At 49.1% G+C, this 24,181-nt stretch overlaps 1 protein-coding gene across 2 annotated transcripts in view; it reads left to right on the top strand.

Annotated features, from left to right (window-relative positions):
• Nucleotides 1-6,247: 6,247 nt before the first annotated feature.
• Litaf (lipopolysaccharide induced TNF factor) overlaps nt 6,248-24,181 on the top strand; it is a 34,469-nt gene continuing 16,535 nt past the window's right edge. The window contains exons 1-2 of one of the 2 annotated variants that reach the window (XM_085832131.1): nt 6,331-6,377; nt 20,004-20,097. The gene's annotated coding sequence lies outside the window, so the exon portion shown is untranslated. Of the gene's footprint in view, nt 6,378-20,003; nt 20,098-24,181 lie in introns of both variants that reach the window. The other variant, XM_021184762.3, reaches the window with a different exon arrangement.

Below are 24,181 nucleotides of genomic sequence, written 5' to 3'. Positions count from 1 at the left end.
ATTACATCATCCTGAATAGGAGAGATCCGCTGGAGGAGAGAGGGCGCTGAGCGTTCTGATTTACATTGTTTCAGAGGAGTTGCCAAGGTTCACACCACACCTTGTGGTCTAGCCTGGCCTACATGCCAGAGACAGTGAGGCAGACAATAGGTGGGACTGTAAACCTGTGGCCCCAATGTCACAACATCCTATATTCGTTTGTTTGTTTTGTTTTTTGAGACAGGGTTTCTCTGTGTTGTAGTCCTGGCTGGCCTTGACTCTTCAAGATCCAACTGCCTCTTCCTCCCACACGGAGGACCTTTGTATTCGAGTCCTCGCCCAGCTTGCATCCTATTTTTTTTTTTTTTAATCAACTCTGTGTCCCAGAGAGAGGGGGGAGAACTGCTGGGGCTTGGTCTGACCTCTGGGTTGGAAGGAGGGGGACGGGGAAGGAGGCAGAGAGAGAAGGAAGGAGGAAGGAAGAAAGGTTTACCATCTAGTATCTTGCTGCTGCTGGGCAGGTCTGAGGCTTTTCTGGGTTTTGTGCAATGAGCTCAGCCCTTGTTGTCTATGATAAAGACTGTGTGTGGTAGAGAGAGGAGAATGAAGTCTTCTTTCACCGCAGAGAGGAACAGGGTGGGGTTCAGTATGTCAGATTGCAGACCCCTCTAGCTGCCCCTCTCCCTCTCCTAGAAACCAAGCTATGTGTCCCTGAAGTATCCCAACGTGTCTTGTCTTCTTGCTGTGGTCCCTCAGCCCCTCTCCCTTGAAGGTTCCCTGTCAGGCAGATTTTTGTTGTGCTAAATCACATGGTGTGGAATTTTCCACCAACCCCAGAAAACTTAGAGGCCCCCTTTATTTGAGGCATGTCTCTGAACTTTCTGTCTCCTCCTAGGGCCCCTGTCAGGCTGCCCCACTATGACTATTTTTTCCCCTTTCAAGGAAGCAATCACTAATGTGCTCTCACTGCAATGGCCCTGTTGTTGTTTTGTGTGTTTTGACCAGGCACTCATGTAGCCCAGGCTAGCCTCACAGTTCTATGTGGTGGAGACTGAGCTTCCCCTCCTCCTGCCTTTGTCTCCCAAGTGCACCAGCATGCCAGGTTATATTTTATTTTATTTTAGTGCCTGTTTGTGTTCCCACATGCATGTAGGTACCTGTGGAGTCCAAAAGAGGGCGTCAGATCCCCGGAGCTCTCTGACCTGGATGCTGGGGACTGCACTTGCATTCTCTGGAAGAGCAGCAAGTTCTTTTTACAATGGAACCACTTCTCCAGCCCCCAGGCTATTACAAAACATATTTTATTCATTCTCATTCTCTTTCCTTCTCTAGCCCCATCCCTCCCATGTGTGCGCAGGCCACTTTCAGCAGTTGTTTCTCTTCTCCGACTGTGTAGGTCCCAGGCATTGAATTCAGGCTGTCAGTTAGGTTTGGAATAAGTGCCGTCTGGCTAATCCTGTATCCCTTTCTTTCTCTGGTAGATTTTTGTTTTGTTTTCTGGCTTTTCTGATGCTTGTGTTTGGAGCCGGAAGGGTGTTATAGCTCTCAGGCTTCGGTGCTGCGGGTCACCCACAGTCACTGTGCAGGTCGTTTCCAGCAGCTGTGTTTCTTTTTTGGAAACAGAGTCTTACTATGTCACCCTGGTTAGCCTGAAACCTGCTATGTTGACCAGGCTGACCTCAAATCAGGAAATTGCCCTGCCGCTTGAGTGCTGGACCTGAACTCCATTGTCAGGCTTGGCAGCAAGCACCTTTATCCTCTGAGCCCTCTCATCAGCCCTATTTTTGTTATTTTCAGACAAACAATTTATGTTTGCTTATAAAACATCAGAAAACACAAAAAAATCTTTGATTATATTACGTGGATACAACTATTTATTGTGTCCTTTATTCTTGAGAAAGTTTGAGAAATTTTCCAGATGTTTCTGTGTACTTTCCCCTCCCAGATGTGTAGTATGTAATTTTTATTTAAAACAAAAAAGGTGAAGCGGAATTGTTCTGCACTCTGTCAGGAATCAGTGTCTGTCTGCTGCCTGCCACTGCCGTTTCTACAGTCCCAGAGAAGATGGCTTTCTTTCTCATCCACGGGAATCTCAAGGTGCTGGAACATGCTGTCTTTTGGCCTCTCTTGCTGTATCATGTCGGATCATGGGCTTGCTCTGTTAAGACTGGTCACTCTAAATGGCCAGATCCCACATTCTGAAGGAACCAGTCCATGTTCTCCAATTCCACAGGCCAGACAGAGAGTTAAGTCATGCTATGTTGTTGGAAATTGGTTCTAATACTTTGATTCAATTGAGAATCTGCGTGTCCAAATGCTGAAGGTTCTTGTCCCCAGTTGGTTTTTGATCGATCACTAAAGATAGCAATGGTCAATGGTTGGGCATGGGGCAGGATACTTAGAGTTGTGTAGGTAGGACACGGAGAAGAAGGGATTAGAATCCCCATGACTTAGAGTCAAAGAATGGGTCGCAAGAGTGGCAGGAGATAAAGCTAACCAGCCATGTGTGACTTTGAGTAAGTGGCCACTGGCCTTGGGTAGCAGGGGAAGGCTAAGGAGTCTTTGAGGTAGCCAAGGCATTTAATAATAAGCTAGTGTGTGTGTGTGTGTGTGTGTGTGTGTGTGTGTGTCTTTCATTCTCATATCCAAAGACAGCTCCTAGGCGGGTACAGTATGATCTGCCAGGAGCCAAAGTGGTGTAGCAAAACTCACTGCAACACTATGTGGCTTTGTAGCCCCTAGTTTATGGTCCTAACTACGTTCTTCACACTTCCTGTCAGAAAGTCTACGCATGTTGAAATAAATCATGTGCTATGGGACTTCCCACCAACCCCTGAAAAGATAAAGGGTCCCAAATGTCTTTTATTTAGGGGATGTCTTAGTCACTGTTCTATTTCTGTGAAGAGACACCATGACCAAGGCTGCTCTTGTGAAAGAAAGCATTATATTGAGGCTGGCTTACACTTTCAGAGGCTTAGTCCATTATCAGCATGGTGGAAGCGTGGTGTTTGAAACCTCAAAGCCCATCCATCCCCAGTGACTTCCCCAGCAAGGCCACATCTCCTAACCCCTTTTCAAAGTGTCAGATCTTAGTGACCAAGCAGCCAAATATATGAACCCCTGGAGGTCATTCTTAGTCAAACCACCACAGGGTTGCCGGTCGTCCTCCATGACACTCTTCTCCAGGTTCCTTGTCCCCTTCCACAGGCATCATCACTAATGTGATGTACTGTCCCTTTCAAAGGCTCTCCCACATCAAGGCCTGATGATGGCGGTCATGATGTCAACTTTCTGTTTTGGTGTTTGTTTTGTTTTGTTTTGTTTGTTTTTCCAGACAGGGTTTCTCTGTGTAGCCCCGGCTGTCCTGGAACTCACTCTGTAGACCAGGCTGGCCTCGAACTCAGAAAGGTTTCTGTCTTTTAATAAAGCACACTTCTGGGGGCTGGAGAGGTGACTCACCAGTTAAGAGCACTGACTGCTCTTCCAGAGGTCCTGAGTTCAATTCCCAGCAACCACATGGTGGCTCATAGCCATCTGTTATGGAATCTGACACCCTCTTCTGGTGTGTCTGAAGACAGCTACAATGTACTCACAGAAAATAAATAAATAAAAAATTTTAAGTGCACTTCTGAGGTGGGGGCTTGTGCTTGCTCTCCTCTTGTCTAAACCCCTTATTTAGATTTTTAAAGAATTAAGAGGCTGGGAACATGGTCTAATGGGTAAGTGCCTGCTGTTGGATCATGAGAACTGGTATGTGGACGCCCAACCACAGAGGGAGGGAGGGAGGGAGGGAGAGGTAGCCACCCACCCGAGCTGAAGCAGCAGCTCCAGGGGTTTCTGAGAGACCTGTTTCAAAAGATCAGGTGTCTTCTTTGATTGTTCTTCACCCCCACCCCCCTTAACTTCTGGCTTCTACACTCACACTCGTGTACACACACACAAAGAAATAAGCAAAACACACACACACACACATACAGACACCAGACACAATACACACAGACACACAGACACAGACACACACACACACACACAGACACACACTTGCTTTCATGTACATACAAACACTGCACCAACACACATGGAGAGAAAGTTGGGTGTGGCAGCAGATGCCTATACCAATACCTTGCGTGAAGAAGAAAAGAAAGGAAGGAAGGAAGGAAGGAAGGAAGAAAAGGGAAGAAAGGAGTCAATTTACATAACATAAAATGTAACATTTTAACTGTCTTTGAGCTCCCCATCAGTGTCACCTAAACATTCAGCACTGTGTATCCATCACCACTCTCAACATCCCTGTTGGTGGCTTCCCCTGCTCCTCCTGATCTTTCTAGCACCGCCCGGCCACTAATCTGCTTTGTCCAGGAATTTACCTGCTCTGGGTGCACTTGACGCAAATGAGACCATAGGATAGATGGTCATTGTGTCGGCCTTCTTTCACCCTGCACAGTGTTTCCAAGATCTCCAGGCTATAGTGGCAAGCAACACTAAATTCTTTTGTTAGGTTTGAATACCTCTTCCTCTTTGGCACACACATATGGTATTTTACATATCCACTGATCTGTTGACCACTTGGGTTTTTATTTCCTTCAGCTTTGGTGAATAGCAGGGCCCACAGCAGTCTTGTACAGACTTACAAGTTGGAACACTTGTTTTCAGTTGTGTGTGCCACCTGAAATCAGAACAGCAGTTGCACCCTCTCACATGCACCAGCAGTGCACCAGGGAGAGCATTTCTTCCCTTCCCTTCCAACGTTATTACTGGGTGTGTGCACACACATAAGCACACATGCACAGATGCTTGTAGACAGGCCAGAGGCCAATGTCACATGACTTTCTCAATTGTTCCCTGTGTTTTTTTTTTTTAAATTAAAAAAAAAAATTAAGGGAGAGCTTGAACCCAGTCTGTACCCCAACTACTCATCCCATACCACACATTAAGCATTTGAGGTACCCATGTTTGGGGAAACCCTAGGAACAGCATGTGAGGAATACAATGGATAAGCCTCACCCAGGGAAAAGCAATTACATGACCGTAATATGGTATTTCTCTGCCAGGTGTACTCTACTATACTTTTTGGTGTAGAATCTCAATTGAACCCAAGGCTCTCCAGTTCTGTAGACTGGCTGCCAGCAAACGACAGGGATCTTCCTACCTCTCCCATCCCAGCACTGAAATTACAGAGGAGGATTTAGGAGGCAGGGCCTATCTGCTAAGGGTGGCCATTGAAGGTTAATTCTATTCCTTGTATCTGATCACTCCCTCTTCTCCATCCTGGTCTACTGTAATGTGAGTAGCATCGGCATAGCTTCAGCTGCCATAATCTCAACAGCTTTGCCAAATCTTTCCCATGGAGATGGACTGAAACCCTCTCACACTATGACCCAAAATAAACCTTTTCTTCCTGAAGCCTTTTCTGTCTGCTACTGTGCTCACATTAAAGCAAAGGGTTAAAATGTAAGCCATGCATGGTAACATACACTTTTAGCCTCAGCACTAAGGAGACAGAAGCAAGCAGATCTCTGTGAATTCAAGGCCAGGTGGGGCTACACAGTGAAACTCTACTGTGAGCTTGTGTGTGCTCACATGCGCGCGCGCACCTCCCCCCCACCCTCCACGTACGTTGTAAGAATGTTCTTTTTGTGTATGTGTGGGATGGGTTGAGACAGGGTCTCATTGTGTATCTGAGGTTGGCTTCAAACTTCCTATGTCTTTCAGATTAGCCACAATTTTTTTGAGAAACTGTTCAGCCGTAAAATGTGCTGGGCTTGTGGCACTATACTCATTTATGGGCCGCTGGGTATGAACCCTGTTTTCATGCATGCTAATGTTAGCCCTCTACCAGCTGGACTGCAGTCTGGCACTAGTTTTTGGCTTTTTGAGACTGGTCTCACTATAAAGCCTTAGCTTGCCTGGAACTGTTTTAGATCAGGCCGATCTTGAATATTCGCCTCTACCCTCGGTACTGTTCATCATATAATTTTATTCAAATTATAAACTTTCATCAGCTACATAACATACAAATGTTGTCTCCCATTCTGTAGGTTGTCTTTATGCCTTGACTTTGGTGGAGGTGTAGTTGTGGCTGTTAGAAACAAAGAATAATCTCGCCCCTCCCTCTCCCGGGCCTCGCGGCTCGAGAGTCCGCCTCCCGCCCGACCTTTTGGCCCCGCCTTCGCGCGCCCCGCCTCTCGCCAGCCCACTCAGGTCGAAGCTTCATCCCCACTCCTCCTGCCTCTAGGCTGTCGCTCCTCCCCTCCCAGACCCCGCCCCATCTGGCCCTTTCCACCAAGCCACGCCCCGAAACATCTCCGCCCCCGGCTCGCCCTGCCTCCCCGGAGCCCTCCCGGCCCGCGCGCGCGGCCAGAGCAGACCTCCCGGCTCGACTGGCGGCGCGGCCAGCGGTGAGTGCGGCCCTGCTGGGTGCCCGGTGGGGAACACCAGATTCGGGGCGCTGGGCACGGGGCGGCAACAGAGGCGGGGGTCTGGCTTTGCCACCTGCCTAGAGTCCCGGGGCACCGCGCTCTCCTCGGGGGGCGAGCTGGGATGTCGTGGGACCCGGGGTGGCGCGCTCTGGGCGGGATTGAGGGCGAGGGGTCCCAGCAGTGCTCCGGTTGTGTTTGGTTCTCAGTCTCGGACTACCCAGCTTCCATCCGAATCTCACCAAATGATGCCCCTCGGGCTTATAGGAAAAGGCGCGACTTTCTCTAGTAATCTTTAGTATCTAAGTTGCGATTTGGAGAACGCTCCTGTGCGTACTCTGAAAGCAAAAGCGAATAGACAAAAAGTAGGATAACTTTCCAGATGCTCTTTAGCAGTTCCGGGCCCACGCGTCTTTTGCTCTTATCCCTGTGAGTTTCACACGGGTTCCCAGACCGGTGCGAGCTATCGGAGAGAAGGGGAACTTCAGGATCGCGGAGTCTGGAGCCCAGGCGAAGGAGGACGTGACCCCCCGCCTGTCTTGCCAGCCCAGTTCTTGCTTCCCAGTGGTTTCCAGGTCCGTGTAGGTCTAGACGGTGCTTTTGATCGTCATACGGTATTGTGCCCACAGCTTTCCGTTGAGGTTTAAGAGGAAGAGGTGAGGGGAGCATGGGTGTGTTTTAGAAAGGGTCGTTTGGACATTCCCTACCTAATACTTTGTCGGGTTTGTGCTTCCGGAGAGTGAAGCTGATGTCATTCTCTGTTGGACTGAGCGGTAGTCATTGGGAAATAGTTTGTGGAAGTCACGGGGCTCTCTAAGCTCATCCCCTTTTTGCTGTTTGGAGACGGTCTTAGTTAGCCCAGGCTAGCATCCCAACTCCATATGTAGCTGAGGCTGGTCTTGAACTCCTGGACTTTCTGCCTCCACATTGTTGAGATTACAGGGTTGTGCCACCTAGTCGCTCCTCCAGCCTTTTCTGAATTAAACCGTCCTCTGAGGATGGTGAGCTGAAACTGGTTCAGGGACTCCTGGACTCCATATTGGAGTCCTTTGAAGGAAAATCATTTCTACCAGTAGGTGCTTGCCTGCTCTTCTGCCCTCCGCTCCAGCCTTCTCAGATTGACTCTTTAAAAGTAGAACTAATGGAGAGAGAAAGGAGCTGAATGGTATCAGTAATTCCTCCAGCGACTGGCTTTATCAGTTGGATCAGGATCCAGAGGGTGTGTCGCTTGCCTTGCCTGACCTAGAATAACACCCATACTTCATCTGACTCTCTTCTCAGCCAATCCTTGCTCTGCCTTCTAAAGGTGTTGAGGCCAGCTCAGAAATATTTGTTGTAGATCTACTGTGGGAGAGGCCCATTGTCCTCTTTCCTATTCCACTAAAGGCATTAATAATGAATGGTTTTATTCCTGTCTGAAAAAAATATCCTTATGATAGTTTACTGAATCAAGTGGCACAGTGATTGGTATCAGATCCACCCAGTGTCTTGAGTCTCTAAGATACTAGACTCCCTAGATAGTAGCTCCCTGCCTTTGGCAGATGCATTCCTTTGTCCTTCAATACTTTTATGGCCTGGCCATAGAAGGGGAAAGGGCTACCCCTTGTCCTTTGAAAATGCTGAAAAAAATGGCTCCTGGCCCTAAGTGACTTATGCTATGGGCGAAAAGCAGGCGTGCTGTTGAAAAGTTCAGAGCTTAGCTCAGAATCCCAACTTAGGCAATTGGGAGATGTTCCTAGACAGGGAAAGTTGTATGGGAAAGCTGAGGTCTGAGCACACTGCACATAAGCAGAAAGGTCTCAGCAGAGCTGCAGCAGAGGTGTAGACAAGTGCAGGATGGAACACAGTAAGAGCAAAACCTGCTGAGTGGAAGGGGCTGGCCATAGGCAGTTCCTGCTTTCCTGCCTTCCATTTAACCCAGTCATTCCTACTGATGTCCTCATGCTGAAGTGAGAATGGGCAGAACCCCTCCCCCCACTTCAAGTTTTCCTGCAAATTTCCCTGAAGCTCTGGTGAGGGTGGAAAGTAGGAGGAAGCCCTGGAGTCTTGGCACCAGTCACTTGTATTTTGTTTGTTTTGGCTTTCTGCTGCCATGAAAATGGCCCCGGGAACCAGGTGGCTTATATCCACAGGTAAACAGACCCTGCTCTGTGTGTCGGTCTCTGCCATTTGGCCACCCATGGCTGACTCTGAACTTGAGTGGTGTTTACCCACTGTGGAATTGGAGTTTGAGGTCAAGTGCTGCTTCTGGGGTCCTCATAACTTTGTTTTATTGTTGATCATTTCAGTCTGGGTAGTGATGACAGCATTAGACTCATTGAGAGTGTCACTTGACTACAGGTCTTTGAGAATTGTGTGTCATTTTGTTAAGTTTGTAGACAAGAAGTTCTCAACATTCCAAGACTCACATCCAAAATGCCTTCAACAAAAGACATGTTAGAACAAAGACATTGAAACACAATTTGTTTGTACACAGATGCTGGGGGTGAAGCCAGTCATTTTGCTCAATCTTTTTGGCCCTCTGTAAATTTCATTCTCCTGGAGATGGGGCAGGACTCCAAGGTTTTAACAGCTATGATCAGGAGAGAGAGAGAGAGGTGGCCTTTCCTCTCCCTCTTCCTCTCTTTAAAGCATGTGTATGGGGAGGGGAGAGATTCCTAGCTACTCTTTCAGAGGAGCTGAGTTTGCTACCCACCATCCACGTCAGTCAGGTCAGAACTGCCTGAAACTCGCTCCAGAGGATCTGATGCTGTCTTCTGGCCTTTCTGGGCACTGCACTCATGTGCACATACCCACATCTGGACTCATACACCTAATTAAAAATAAAAATGAAACTTACAGTTTTAGGTGCAGGTGTGTATATGTGGAGCCTAGAGGACAACTTCAGGGCTTTGGGTCACCTTCTGGAGTACTGCCCACCTCCTTTGAAGCAGGATCACTGGCCGGCTAGTGAGTACCAGAGACTGTGGCATCTGTCTCCCCAGTGCTGGGATTATAAGCGTATGCCACCATGTCTAGCTTTTTCTCTAGGTCCCGGAGATTATACTCTGGTCCTTAGGCCAGCACCATTGTAGCCAGGTGGCTCCTGTAGGGTTCAAGTAATAGCTCCCAGTTATGACAGCCTTGGAGAGCAGTCCAAGTCCTTCACCTGCCCACAGGGAGGGGAGGTGGGAAGACATCAGAGGGAGACAGTGCTTCTGAGACCCAGGCAGTTCCGTTCCTGGTCAGCGTCACTGATATGATGAGTGTCATCCTGAGCAGTTTCATTGCCTGCGTTCCAGTAGGTTAATCATTCATTAGGCAACAACTATCCACCTATTCCAATCCTTGTAGGCCATTAACTCCCAAGGGGTCAAGCCTAGCAGATGTGTCCAGACTCTGACCTCATCACTGACATCACTGGAGAACCCTGCAGCCAAGTTACAAAAAAGAATTATGTTGGGTCTCATTCTCCCTGCGGTGCATCTGGCCTCCAGGACATAGGTTGGATGAACCTGGAAGGCTCCAGAAAACCAGTGGTAGAGAACTTAAGCCATTTGGCCCATGGAGCCTCTTGAGCGACCTAAGTCTCAGAGTTTAGTGTGAATTGGACATGGCCCCACAGGCCTCTCATTCCAGCCCCCAGGAAGTTGAGACCAGACTCAAGAAACCAAACTAGCAAACCTACAACAGCAACAGGAAACTTACCATTGACTAACTTAATCCTGATTCCAGTGAAATTTATAGACCATGTTCTGATATTTAAATATGTGTGTGTGTATGTGTGTGCACGCATGCATGCTTTTTGTTGTTGTTTTGTTTTTGAGACAAGGTTTTTCTATGTAGCCTTGGCTGTTCTGGAACTCACTCTGTAGACCAGACTGGCCTTGATCTCAGAGCTCCCCCTGCCTCAGCCTCTGAAGTGCTGGGATTAAAGATGTGCACCACCACTGCCAGCTTAAAATATTTAATTAAGAACTACTACCAGTAGAACAGGCAAGATAGCTCAGAAGGAAAAGGCACTCGATGCCAAGTCTTATGACTTGAGTTTAACCCTCAAAATCCATGTAAAGGCAGGCGAGACCTGGCTTCTGTAAGTCACCCTATGACCCCCATGCTTGTACCGTGTCATATGTGTATGCATGAGCACATACACACAAACTAAAATATAATCTTAAAATTAAACAGTAGAACCCAGCAGGATTCCAGGAAACGCGGGAGGTGAAAGCAGGCATAACTGGAGCAAGCATGCGAAGCCGTGATGGCTTTCTTGGTTGGGTGGTCCTCTCCGCTCCCAGTGAGCCTGTCCTTTTCTTGCTAGCCTGGTTCAGGCTTATTGATGCTGTTCATGGGGGAGACTGGAATGTGGTTTCACCGGGATCCCCAGGGAAGTTGTGCACTCTGATGGTAGGGCGCAGCTCCACTCGCTGTGGAAGCGGTTTTAAGCGGTTTTCCAGTCCACAAATCAGTGTAATTTGTACTTACTTGTGCAGTATGTGAACCTTGTGGCAACTTTATCTTTGCCTTGTGGGACACACGAGCCTACAGAAACCACAGAAATTCAGAAGATGGAGTTTGAAAACATTTCTGTGAAATATTTTACCAAGTTACCAAGAGCTTCCGAGTCCGTCCCCCCTCCCCCCCCCCCCCATGGGTCAAGTCTGTCAGGGAGGACAGACACCACCCAGCAAATGCCGTTTCTTAAACCCGAGGGTCTGACAGTGCTCATTTGTCTAGTCTGTCCTTCCTTCTCTGAATTGTTTCAGGAACGCCATTCTTTCTCCTTGCTTGGCCGTCAGTCATCACCAAGTTACATTTCATTGCAGTGCTACAGTTTTTGTACTTTACAGAGTGAAGTTAAGAATGTTTAATCTCATGGACATACAGTTCTAGGTTTAGCACAGCCCCGCTCCTTTATGCACAGATTACCCTAAGGGATATTTTACTCCCTCTTCCAAGACCTCAAAGCCAGATCCTTTGGCCTTCTCAGCTAGTTTTCTTTCTTGTTTACAAACTAGGCCATTTTCTAAAGCTTGCTTCCATCTGCATGCCAGCTCCTCTCCACCATACTGGAGGAGTCATTTCTGTGATTTCCATACTTGTGCTACCCAGCCTTGTGTTTCCTTTCCACGGCCAGGGCAGCTGGGCTGTGGGCTCATGAGTGGAAATGAAAGTATCTTTTTATTTCTGGAAGAACTGATTTTAGAGGATTACGTCGGTGATAAAAAGGCTGCTTTGTCTCTGTGAAGGCCTTGCCCTTTTGGGTGTTGATCTGATACCTAAATCTAGAAAGCTCTACTCAGGGGAGCCTGTCTGGAGCCTGTATTTTCCACAGCATGTACCACCCACATGTGGCTGAGAAGGAAGTGGGGAGAGAGGGGCTGGGAACTGCGTTTAGTTTGGAGGTGCCTTTGAAAACCATTGTTTTGTTGAAATTCTGGGATCTCTTCCCTTTTGAGTTTATTTTAAACTTTTTTCTTTCCCTTTTTGAGATGGGTGGTCTCATGTAGCCCAGGTTGGCCTCTTACTCCCCAAGTCTGGCTAAGTTTGAACTCCTAACCCTCCTGGCCCCACCTCTTTTTTTTTTTTTTTTTTTAAAGATTTATTTATTGATTATATGCAAGTACAGTGTAGCTGTCTTCAGACACTCCAGGAGAGGGCGCCAGATCTCGTTACGGATGGTTGTGAGCCACCATGTGGTTGCTGGGATTTGAACTCTGGACCTTCCGAAGAGCAGTCGGGTGCTCTTACCCACTGAGCCATCTCACCAGCCCCTGGCCCCACCTCTTAAGTGCTGATATTACAGGAATATATCACTAAACCTTGCTACTTTTATTTTCTTACACGGGTGTGTGTGTGTGGTGTGCATGTGTATATTCCTGTTTACTTGTGTGGGGGTACACATGTATGTGGGTGAGTGTGTCCACCCAAAGTTGTTGTCAGATTTTTTTCTCAATTTTAACTATGTTAACTATTGAGTCCTGTGCTGAACCCAGAGTTCCCCATTGGCTAGGCTAGCTAGCCAGCTGTCCCGCCCCCCAATCCCTATGTCTGACTCTGTAATGCTGGGATTACAGGCCTTCTTCACACTTGCATGACAAGTCTCTATCTACTGAGACATCTCTTCAGTCCTTATTCATCTTTTCTTTTCTCTAAAAAAAAATATTATTTTAAACAGGGTCTCTCTTTTCTGTAGCTTTGGCTGTCTTAGAACTCACTATGTAGACCAGGCTGGCCTCGAACTCATTGAGATCCATCTGCCTCTGCCTCCCAAGAGTTGTGATTACAGGTATTAGTCATCCTGTCTGGCCTAAAGAAAATGTCTTTCAAATAAAATTAAATTTTATATTTCACATATCAGTATTTTGCCTGCATGTTTGTCTATACACAGCTTGAATGCCTGATGCCCCCATAATCCAGAAGATGATGTCAGGTCCCCGGAAGTAGAGTTGCAGAGTTACTGTTGTGAGCTGCCGTGGGTGCTGGGAATGCAGTTCAGGTGGCTCCTGCCGCAGAGGAGCACAGTGCGGTCCTTGTAGGAACAGAACCTGCCTAGAGCGGGAAGCAGTCAGGGCCCAGGAGGCAGTCACGTGTCATCAAGGCTGTGGGAAGTAGGATAAGCCTGGAGAGGATGCTGGGTGCATGATTCTATGTCTTTTTTTTTTTTTCTGGGGACCCAGACCCTTAGACATATAGTTGAGAAGTAACATCAAAGAGGCAGCTTTGTCAACTGTGACAGCAGCCGTTCTCAATCTTTCTATGCTTTGACCTTCTATTTATTTATTTATTTATTTATTTATTTTTAATTTTTCGAGACAGGGTTTTTCTGTGTAGCCCTGGCTGTCCTGGAACTCACTCTGTAGACCAGGCTGGCCTCAAACTCAGAAATTTGCCTGTCTCTGCCTCCCAAGTGCTGGGATTAAAGGTGTACACCACCACGCCCGGCATGATCCTAAGTCTTAATAAAGGCCTCATTCCCAAAGCTACCTTAGCTGGTTGCCTACCACCATTGGAGTTTGTGAGCTGGGCTAGGAAGTAGATGTGACTCCCCAGCCTCTCGAATATTAGGGAGTTGTTAGATACTTACAGGTTTCAGGGACATTAGGGCTGTACCCCTCCCTTCTGGTAAACAGACTTGAAAACCCAGGACTCTGATTACTCATGGAGGAATGGGCCTGAGTCCTATCTTTGGCCCTGACACTGGTCCCAGGATTCTAAACCACTGGGAACACTGGCTAGCTGGATTATATCTCTCGGGTCTAATGTATTCCAAGCTGACTTTATCTTCCTTCCTCCACCTCCTGAGTTCTGAGATTGAAGATTTTTGCCACTAGGCTAGCTAGGAGGTTCTGATAACAGAGCATGTAACACTGCAGTCCAAATGGGCCTGCCAGTCACTTGGACAGACGAGTGCCTCAGGAAAAGCTGCTGCTGGTTCTGGGGCAGGCAAGGCAAAGGTGCTTGCTGTACAAACCTTGAGACCCGAGTTTAATACCTGAAGCCCACATAGAGTGGAAGTGGAGAGCGGGCTCCAGGGAGTTCTCCTCTGGCCTCCACACCAATTCCTTGTCCCATCCATGAATATTTAAAAAATAAATTTTAAAAGGTGTTTATTCTAAAGATTTCAGAATACGTTGGGTGTGGTAGCGCACACCTGTAATCCCAGTAGTGGGGAATCTGAGACAGGAGGATCACTGAGAGTTTAAGACCAGCCTGGTTTATATAGCAAGACTGTTTTAAAATATAAAAATATTAAGAAAGGAAAAAGAGTACAAAGCTTGCAGAAGAAGGGTGTGGCCTCCTTGGTCACTGTCAGTTCTTGTCCAAGGATGCTCTATGAGAGGTTCTGCTTGCCTTTTGGACTACACTCTGTCTTGTCTGAGTTCTTTTTCATTTTTAAAATATTTATCTTGTATGTATGTATGTATGAATGTATGATGTATGTCTGTATGTATTATGTATGTGTGTGTGTGTGTATGTATGTATGTATGTGTGTGAGCACATGTGTGTGTAGCTCAGGCTGGTTGCAGACTTGCTAGAATTGTGTGTGCCATAATGCCGGATACTCAGCAGAATAATTTCAAGGGAGATCTTGAGACCCTAGGAGACTAAAGATCCCGATGGCAAGAGCAGATGGCCACTCTGGCTTCTGTCACTCTCAGGAAGTACTACAGGGCAGGAACAGCCTTTCTTCCTCAGGAGGAAATATTTACACATAATTTACACTGACGGAAGAAAAATCACAAGAGAGAGAGAGAAACAGGCAACGTCTAGAAACTTAGACACATTCTCTAGACGTGAGTGCTGGGAGGACAGCCTGTGACAAAGTCCATCCACGTGTGGTACTGACTTTTGGTCGTCTTTCAACTATGCTGTAAATGGTGAGGAAGTTGCTGGGAGAAGGACAGGACAACCGAGTCCTTCAGAAAGCTCCTGCTGTCTGCTCCCTGGGAAAGGGCAGTCCTGAAACTCTTAAGCCAAAGAATAAAGTCTAAAGCCCAAGGGTCTGTGCTTCGGGGTTGAGTCTTCCTTTTTCTTTAACGTGTGTGTACGTGCACGCGCACATGAGTGCTCTTAGAGGCCCACAGAGGACATGGAATCTCCTAGAACTGGAACTGTAGTGGGTTGTGAGCTGCCAGATGTGTGCTGGTAACAGCAGTCAGTCTCTCACAAGGGCAATAGTGCCTTAACAGCTGAGCCCTCTCTCCAGTCCTGAAGTTTTCTTTTTTTTTCCTCTTTGACGTAGCCTCATGTAGCCCAGGTTGGCCTCAGACCGTCTGTGCAGCTAGTTAAGAGTGACTGCACCTACTGAGTATTGGGGTCACAGACTTGCACCACCAGGTTTCTGGACATCGAACCTATGGTTTCATGCGTGCCAGGCAGTCAGTCACCCTTCCAACCAAGCTGCTGGGGTCAAGGTCCTTGGAAACGCCATAGCAGCATGTTGGAGGTGGTGGTGGGGCTCTGCTGTGGCCCCTGGAGTAGCAAGGAGTGAATAGAACCCAAATCATATACAGACCCTCTCTTTCCTTTCTCCCCTTCTCTCCATTTCCCATTTCTCCCAGATTTATAGAAAACAGAAAGATTTATGGGGTCAGCTTTAGAGGAAAAGTTATGATACTGTTTTTGGAACTGGAGAGATGGCTCAGGTTAAGAGCACTGGCTATACTCATAGAATATTTGGCAACATCTGGAGGCGGTTTTTTATTTTCACAGATGAGGAGAGGGGAGGTACCATGTCTGTGTAGAGTTAGGGATGATGTTAAATGTCCTACAGTGTGGACAGATCCTCAGAGGATCTGATCTCAACATCACCAGTTCTAAAGTTGAGATCTGTGCTTTCAAGCTTCCTTAGTGTATGGTTAAAGGGCATGAGGATACGGGGAGCTTTTGTGTTGTGGTGGTGGTCAGACAGTTTTATATATTTAAGATTAACTTCGGTCATTTTCCACTCTCCCATTCCCCTCCTTCATCCTCTGCCCTCTCCTGTCTCTTAACCGCTGTAGGCCGCACATAAAAGTAAGACCTGAAGGGAAAAGGGAAGGGGCTCTTGCTTGCTTGAGCACAGGATGGGACACAGGAGAACTCTTTTTAAAAGTTTTTATGGTTAGCATACAAAATACTGAGTTTCACATTTTCACGCAGGCATATTCATTGCCTTATTCATACTCACTTCCAGCCAACTTCCTTTCCCCCTCTCCCTTCAGCCCCTTCTCCATCTCTCCCCTCCCCTCCCCCCTCCCCCTCCCCTCCCTCCCCAGTTTCTCCCCAGCCCCTCCCACATCTCCCCTCCCCTCCCCTTTCCCCCTCCCCTCGCCCACCCCTCTTCTATCTCCCCTCCCCTCCCTTCCCAGCCTCTTCTCAGCCCCTCCCCCATCTCACCTCCCCTACCTTTCCTCTTCCCTTCCCCAGCCCCTCCCTCCCACTTTACCTGCCCCTCCCCCACCCTGCTGGTCCTCTTCTTTCCACTAAAGGAGCTAGTTGTCTTTCTGAGTCTTGCTTATTTCCCTTAATCTTCTCTTGCTCCATCTATTTTTCCTGCAAATGTCATACAGAATTCCACTCTTCTTTACAGCTTTCTTTTTAAAAAAAAAAAGAGCCCTGGCTCTTGCAGAGGACCCATGTTTGAGTCCCAGCACCCACACAGAGGCTTAGAACCATCTGTAACTCCAGTTCTCAGGAACCCAGTGCCCTCTTCTGGGCTCTGCAGACACCTGTCTGGTGCACATACAGACATGCAGGCAACACACCCACACATAAAATAAAAAGAAATAAATCTTTAAAAAAGATAAAGAGTTTCCTCGAAACGTTTAAAGAGATTGCTGGTGAGACTGGAACGGCATAGAAAGTTCTGGGGCCTTAGACTCTGGCATTCGTGACTGGTGCCCAAGGCTTTGTGTGGTGTGGTGTTTGCTGTAGTGAGTTACTGGGTGGCTCCTGGCATTCTAGGGTTGGAGGGTTATTTTGAGGATCTAAGCTTATTCTTGCTAAAGGTTAAGCGCTTTGGGGAACTCTGTTGGGTCCTCCAGAGGCCGGGACTGGTGCCCCCTGCTGGTGGCCCTTGAAACTGGACTCCCCCACCCCCACCCCCACCCCAGGATACAGATGTGCTGCCTCTGGGCAGATGTCCACCCTGTTCTTTGCCTTTCCCGTTCCCCCAAACAAGCTGGTCTCGTGCCCACCTCCTTGCCTCTGCTTGGGCTTGCTAGCTAACCTTCGGTCTCCCTGTAGACTCTTTAGGCCAGCCAGGAAGGGCTCCCAGCTTACTGTGCTTAGCCCATCTTTGACCTGAAGTCCCTGCGTGAGAATGGGCCATAGCACAAAGCACAGCAGGGGACTGTGAAGTGGAGAGTGATAGACTCAGAGTCCTCTCGCCAAATGATAAACCCCTCACCGCAGGACTCCTTAGATGGCAGAATTCTTGGTTGCTCTAGCCCCTTACAAAATGTCAACCCTACAGATCTGGGCTGAATACAGATTCCCCCACGCACTGCCTTTCTCAGAGACCAATCTGATAAATACTTATCTGACCTAAACAAAGCCGCTGTGGTGTCACTTGCCCAAAATCCCAGCACTTGGAGGGAGGCAAAAGACCTGGTTCAGGACTGTCTGAAAAATCCAAAAGAAGTTTGGAGAGGTGGCTCAGTGGGTAAGAGCTTACCGGTTTGCAGAGGATCAAGGTTCAGTTCCCAGAAACCACGTTAGATGCGTCACACTTGTCTGGAACTCCAGCTTTCAGGAGCCAGTGGCCTTTTTCCGGCCTCTGGACACAACTATGCTCGCGTGGAGAGAGAAAGAGAGAGAGAGAGAGAGAGAGAGAGAGAGAGAGAGAGAGAGAGAGAGGAACAATTTTTTTTTTAAAATCCAAAAGAAAAAACAAGCGAAGACAGTGTAACACTGGGTAAATAATTATTCTACTTATTGTCTTGGGGATAATAAAAAGTGGCGTGCATGCGCAGTGCAGCTGGCTTGGGTTTTTTCCAAACGATTTTAGTCCATGGTTGGTTGACTGTGCGGATATGGACACCCCAGATAGATTCTTCCTTTAGCCTGTAATTAGAGGCCTTGATCCCTGTGCAAACAGGAGGGACCTGGCACATAGTTCACAGGACAAAGGGCTGTGATCATGTTACTTTAACATATGATGGGAGAGCTGCCCTGGGACTGGCTGGGGCCAGCAGGCGGGTTGACTAAGGACTTTTTTTTTTAACCTAAAAGAGGGTTTATTTGATGGGTGTGATTATAGATGTGGCCAAGGAGAACATGAAAGTGGCAAAGGTCTCGCCCCTCCCCCCCCCCGACCTCGTCTGCTTCCTGCAGAGCACCCCTTGTGTGTCCTCCCAAGGTGTGTGTGATGGAGGGACTGTGACTAATGGTGATGGTGTCATCTTCTTGCTGTCCTGGCTTGGTCACACCATGGCCTTCCTCAGAGACGACGTGTCCTTTGCACACGCAGAGTCCTGGTGCTGCTGATGGCTGCATACTGTATCCTGTGTGGCAGGTTGGCTGGGTGGGCAGTCCACTGCCCTCCCCAGCAGCTTTGCAGAGAGAGCCCAGTATTCTGGTGGGTGGCGTTGCACACTGACTTTCAGCTGGTTCCTCCATGACACGAGCCTCAGTTTACCCTCCAGGGAGGTCTGTACTCCAGCCAGTTCCCCTGTGATTAACAGTGTGGGCGGGTAAGAAGCAGTACTAGGACATTAGGTGTGGGGTTTTCTCTTCCACATAGGCTTTTGATTTTATTTTCTGTGTGAATTCATGTTTGTGTGTTTAGAAGTGTCCATGCAGAGGTCAGAGTGTTATTTTTCAGGTGCGGTACGCATCTTAGTAAGGCTGCCTTGCCAGTGAGCTCAGGGCTGGATTTTCTCATTGAACCTGTAGCTAATGATCTGGCTAACTAAACTGTCCAGTGAACTCCAGGAATCCGCCTATCTCTGTCCCCCATCCCACCCCACCCCCACCTCTAGCTCTGTAATTACAAATGAATAATGCCACACTATGCTTGCTCCCCCCCCCCCCCGTCCCCCAGAGATTGAAACTTAAGTTCCCATAGTTATAAGGTGACCACTTTACCTGTGGATCTCTCTCTCCAACCGTAAGTAAACATTCACTGTAGCCTCAGATTTACAGAAAAGATGCAAAATTAGCCTAGAAAGTTCCTGTGTACCTTAGCGCATCTCACTATGGTAATAGAATTCCTTCTTTTTTTTTTCTTTGAGACAGGGTTTCTCTGTGTAGCCCTGGCTGTCCTGGAGCTCACTCTGTAGACCAGGCTGGCCTCGAACTCAGAAATCCACCTGCCTCTGCCTCCCAAGTGCTGGGATTAAAGGCGTGCGCCACCACTGCCCAGCCCTTTCTCTGTTTTTAGACAGGGTCTTGTGAAGTCCAGAAAGGCCTTGAACTCCTGGCCCTCCTGCCTGCTTCTTAAACGCTAAGATTACAGGCAAGCACTGCCATACCTGGCAGAATATTCTCTCCTTCCATGTACCACCGCCTGAGGTCTCGGCAGCCATGCCTCCACTCCCCCAGCCGAGTTCTCTTATATATATATATATATCTCCTGGTCACTGTTTGGTGACTTCACCCTATGGCTCCTTCACCAGCTATCACCCTAGTGTCCCCAGTGTCACCTCTGCCATGTCTCTGCTGGGTAGTACCATGGTTCCCTAGATACAGGTCTCTCTGAGGCACATGTGGAAAAGGCTGTGTGCTACCCTACCCCTCACTGTATCTGCTCCAGCACCTGCTACATTGGAGAGGTTCCTCATTAGAGGGCGGGGGTAGTCTTGAGGCTTTTAGGCTCCTCTGTAAGCCAGGCTTTGAGGTCTCAGCTTTCCCGGGAGATCTCCAACACGCTTGCCATTGTCCACAGACCCCTTTCCAAGCCAGTGTGTCCAGCAGGCAGTCACCTGGCCACACCCATGCTTTCCTCCAGGGATGCCCTACATTGCCTTATGTGGCCAGGCTGAGTAGTTGCCAACTGTCTTTCTGCTTCCGTTTTACTTATGAATTCCATTAAGTCATTTCTCTCTTTGTTTTGCTAGCTGTGGTTAGAAGCAACCACATAGGACTTTACCATCTTTAAGAATTTCTTCTGCTAACTGTGGATCTTACACTCGCCTCCCACAGAACCTTGGGACATGCCTGTGCTTTTACTACTTCAGTTTTTCCTGAGCTCTCAGCCAGAAAGAAGGCCCTAGCCTGACACTCTGCTGCGACTATGGTGAGCTCAGGGTCCCTTCTCACTTTTGGAGGTGCCCCTAAAGTCCTTTTCCTCTCCTGTCTTGACTGCTGCTGGCCTCTCCCCCTCCAGCTGTTATTCAGTTCCAAAGACGTGTACATTCCAGCTGTCCATCAGGGCAGCACCTGCCTCCCGGGTCCCATCCTGTGTTTACTACAGTAAGAGGATGCATGACGTTTCTGTAATTGAAACAGTCCAGCTCGGAGCTGTGCATTGCCGGCCAAGCATTCCGCCAGCTGAGTCCAGCTCTCGCCTGCTTTGTTTATTGTTATCGAGACAGGGTCTCTCTGTTATGCAGCTATGGCTGTCCTGGAACACACTATGTAGACTGGGCTGGCCTCAAATGTAGAGATCCACCAGCCTCTGTCTCTGAGTACTGGTGTTAAAGACGTACCACCATGCTTGACTTATAGAAGTGGGCAGTGGTGGCACACCTTTAATCCCAGCACTCAAGGCAGAGGCAGGCAGAACTCTGAGTTTGAGGCCAACTTGGTCTGCAGAGCAAGTTCTAGGACATCACAGAAGAAACCCTGTCTCAAAATAAACCAATACATAAATTCATAAAAACAATCTCATTGTGAATCTCTGGCTGACCTTGGCCTCCCTATATAGATAAGAACAATGACCTTGAACCTGCCATCCCCCTGCCTCCCTCCCCCCTTACTTAGGTGCTTACTTAGGTCAGACCTATGGCTTCATGTGTGTTAAGCAAGAACTCCACCCATTGACCCCCATCTTCCTCCTGGAACTGGGTAAACTTATGATAATCAACAGAAACTAATTAGTTTTCAGTTATAAAAGCTGGAAGCACATTAGCAAACGGTATGGGGGAGAACCAAGTCACGTGGCAGAGGGAGGAGGAAGGCCACTAACCTGCCTTTTATATCGACCCTTGTCACTAGATACATTGATGATCTGGTTTTTTTGTTTTTTTTTTTTTTTTGGTTTTGTTTTGTTTTATTTTTCGATCTGTTCTTTAGTCCCCACTTCCCAAAACCACAGTGTTAGGGGGTCAGGTTTTCAACATGCTCTGTTTGAGGACAAGTCGGACTGACGGCCCTCAGTGCAGCCTGCTGTGACTCCTCATGAGGGGCATCACACTACTGAGGGCTAGGCATGGGCATGCCACTCCTCAGCCAAACTGCACGTCTCGTTTGGATGCCACCAGTTCTTCTGTCCTGTCCAGGGTCCCACGTTATGGTTAGTTGTGCTATCTCGCTTGCTGTTTGTTGCAGATTTTTTTTTCTCTGGATCATTTGCAGCAATTTGGACTCCACCACTCTGAGATGCGCTGTGTTCCACATGGCAGGTTTTCATCTGCTGGAGTGTGGAGAGCTATGGCGTTCATTCTCTTCATGGTAGTGGGCTCATGGAGCTTCCCTGTTTTGAGAGGGTGAGGCCTACCTAGAATGGGAAGACGTACAGGGCATGGCCGGGGGAAGGCCTGTGCTCTGTTTGTAGGGTTTGAGTTGAGGAGTGAGGGAACCCTGAGTTGTTGGTGACCCACTGTGGAAAGAAACCACAAGTCAGCGTGGCATTATCTTGCCAGGAAAATGTGGTCCCCAAGCCTGAGCTCAGAACCTGAAGAAAGCAGAAATTAGGAAGGGGCTGTAGCCAGGGAAGGAAGAGGCCTTGTACAGAAAGTGTACCAGTGAGAGAGGGTGCACCTGTGAGAGAGGGAGCACCTGTGAGAGAGGGAGCACCTGTGAGAGAGGGCGCACCTGTGAGAGAGGGAGCACCTGTGAGAGAGGGCGCACCTGTGAGAGAGGCGCTCCTGTGAGAGAGGGAGCACCTGTGAGAGAGGGCGCACCTGTGAGAGAGGGCGCACCTGTGAGAGAGGGAGCACCTGTGAGAGAGGCGCACCTGTGAGGGTCCACCTGTAAGAGAGGGAGCACCTGTGAGAGAGGCGCACCTGTGAGAGAGGGCGCACCTGTGAGAGAGGGAGCACCTGTGAGGGTCCACCTGTGAGAGAGGGCGCACCTGTGAGAGAGGGAACACCTGTGAGAGAGGGCGCACCTGTGAGAGAGGCGCACCTGTGAGAGAGGGCGCACCTGTGAGAGAGGGAGCACCTGTGAGGGTCCACCTGTGAGAGAGGGTGCACCTGTGAGAGAGGGCGCACCTGTGAGAGAGGGCGCACCTGTGAGAGAGGCGCACCTGTGAGAGAGGCGCACCTGTGAGAGAGGCGCACCTGTGAGAGAGGCGCACCTGTGAGAGAGGGAGCACCTGTGAGAGAGGCGCACCTGTGAGAGAGGGAGCACCTGTGAGAGAGGGAGCACCTGTGAGAGAGGGTGCATCTGTGAGAGAGGGAGCACCTGTGAGAGAGGCGCACCTGTGAGAGAGGTGCACCTGTGAGAGAGGCGCACCTGTGAGAGAGGGAGCACCTGTGAGAGAGGGAGCACCTGTGAGGGTCCACCTGTAAGAAAGGGCGCACCTGTGAGAGAGGGAGCACCTGTGAGAAAGGGTGCACCTGTGAGAGAGGGTGCACCTGTGAGAGAGGGAGCACCTGTGAGAGAGGGAGCACCTGTGAGAGAGGGAGCACCTGTGAGGGTCCACCTGTGAGAGAGGGAGCACCTGTGAGAGAGGGAGCACCTGTGAGAGAGGGAGCACCTGTGAGAGAGGGAGCACCTGTGAGGGTCCACCTGTGAGAGAGGATGCACCTGTGAGAGAGGGAGCACCTGTGAGAGAGGGAGCACCTGTGAGAGAGGGAGCACCTGTGAGAGAGGGAGCACCTGTGAGGGTCCACCTGTGAGAGAGGGAGCATCTGTGAAAGAGGGAGCACCTGTGAGAGAGGGAGCATCTGTGAGAGAGGATGCACCTGTGAGAGAGGGCGCACCTGTGAGAGAGGGCACACCTGTGAGGGTCCACCTGTGAGAGAGGGTGCATCTGTGAGAGAGGGAGCACCTGTGAGAGAGGATGCACCTGTGAGAGAGGGAGCACCTGTGAGAGAGGGAGCACCTGTGAGAGAGGGAGCACCTGTGAGAGAGGGTGCACCTGTGAGAGAGGGTCCACCTGTGAGAGAGGGTGCACCTGTGTGTGTGAGAGAGAGAGGTGGTAGGACCAAAGAGTAGACTTCACTGTGATAGAGAAGAGGTGAGGCCCCTGTGAGGCCTGGGCAGAAAGCTGCCTGGAAGACAGGGGCTGTCACACCAGAAGCCCTCTGGGAGCTTACAGGCCTCAATTACACAGAGGAGAGCCAACTCACAGCTTAAAATGGAGTCAGAGGGACTGAGAGTATAGCTCAGTTGGAAGAGTGTTTGCCTAGCAGGCACAAAGACCTGTTCAGTCCCAGCACAACATAATCCAGCAATGGTGCCACAGGCCTGGAATTCTAGTACTAGGGAGGTGAAAAGCCAGGAGGGTCAGAAGTCTATGGCTATCCTCAGCCCTGCCTAAAAACAACAATAAAAGAACATACAATAAGGGATGGCAGAGAACGAGACACATCCTCAGGTGGGTCCTTGGGCCAATGTTAAGGTGCCATCTTGGCTTTGTTCTGGTAGGGGTCATTTGGACATGGGAGAGGGGCTCTACCTTGGCCTGTGGCTTCTTCCTCTATATTTTCCAGGGTTAGTGTAGCCTCTGACTTTGTCTTCCTTTCAGAAAGGCTCTTATGATGACACACAGCTCCGAACACTGCGTGTAGGAGTCGCTGACCTGTAGCATCTTGGGGTAAAACAAATTAAGGTTGCAGAATTTACTCATGCCCCAGGAAGAGGCAGAATCAGTTCAGAATGGCAGGTCTTTGTGAGCCATGTAGGGAGGTGTCAGGAGGGGCCCACGCAGGAGTCCACTGTTGAATGGATCTCCCTGTGGGACTCAGAGCTGGTTGGTTGTTCTGGTGCTCCCGGGGCATGTTGAAAGCCTTTAGCCTACAGGACATCTGGAGGTCCAGGAGTCCCCGTCTGCCCTCTAGTTCCTTTCAACTTGTCTTTGTCCCTTTGACCCTCATGACAGAGAGGAAGGATGGGGTCTTTCCCCCTCCTCCCCTACACCCTTGTCCTTACCCCTGTCTCCCTAATGCACCCCCTTAATCTTGTCCTTATCCTTCCCCAGACCCAGGGATGGG

Source organism: Mus caroli, unplaced genomic scaffold (assembly GCF_978045245.1).
Source record: "Mus caroli unplaced genomic scaffold, Mus_caroli_1 scaffold_17, whole genome shotgun sequence".
In the NCBI taxonomy this organism is placed as follows: Eukaryota; Metazoa; Chordata; class Mammalia; order Rodentia; family Muridae; genus Mus; species Mus caroli.
The sequence above is the reverse complement of the archived record's forward strand: the minus strand, read 5'-3'. Positions and strand labels throughout refer to the sequence as shown.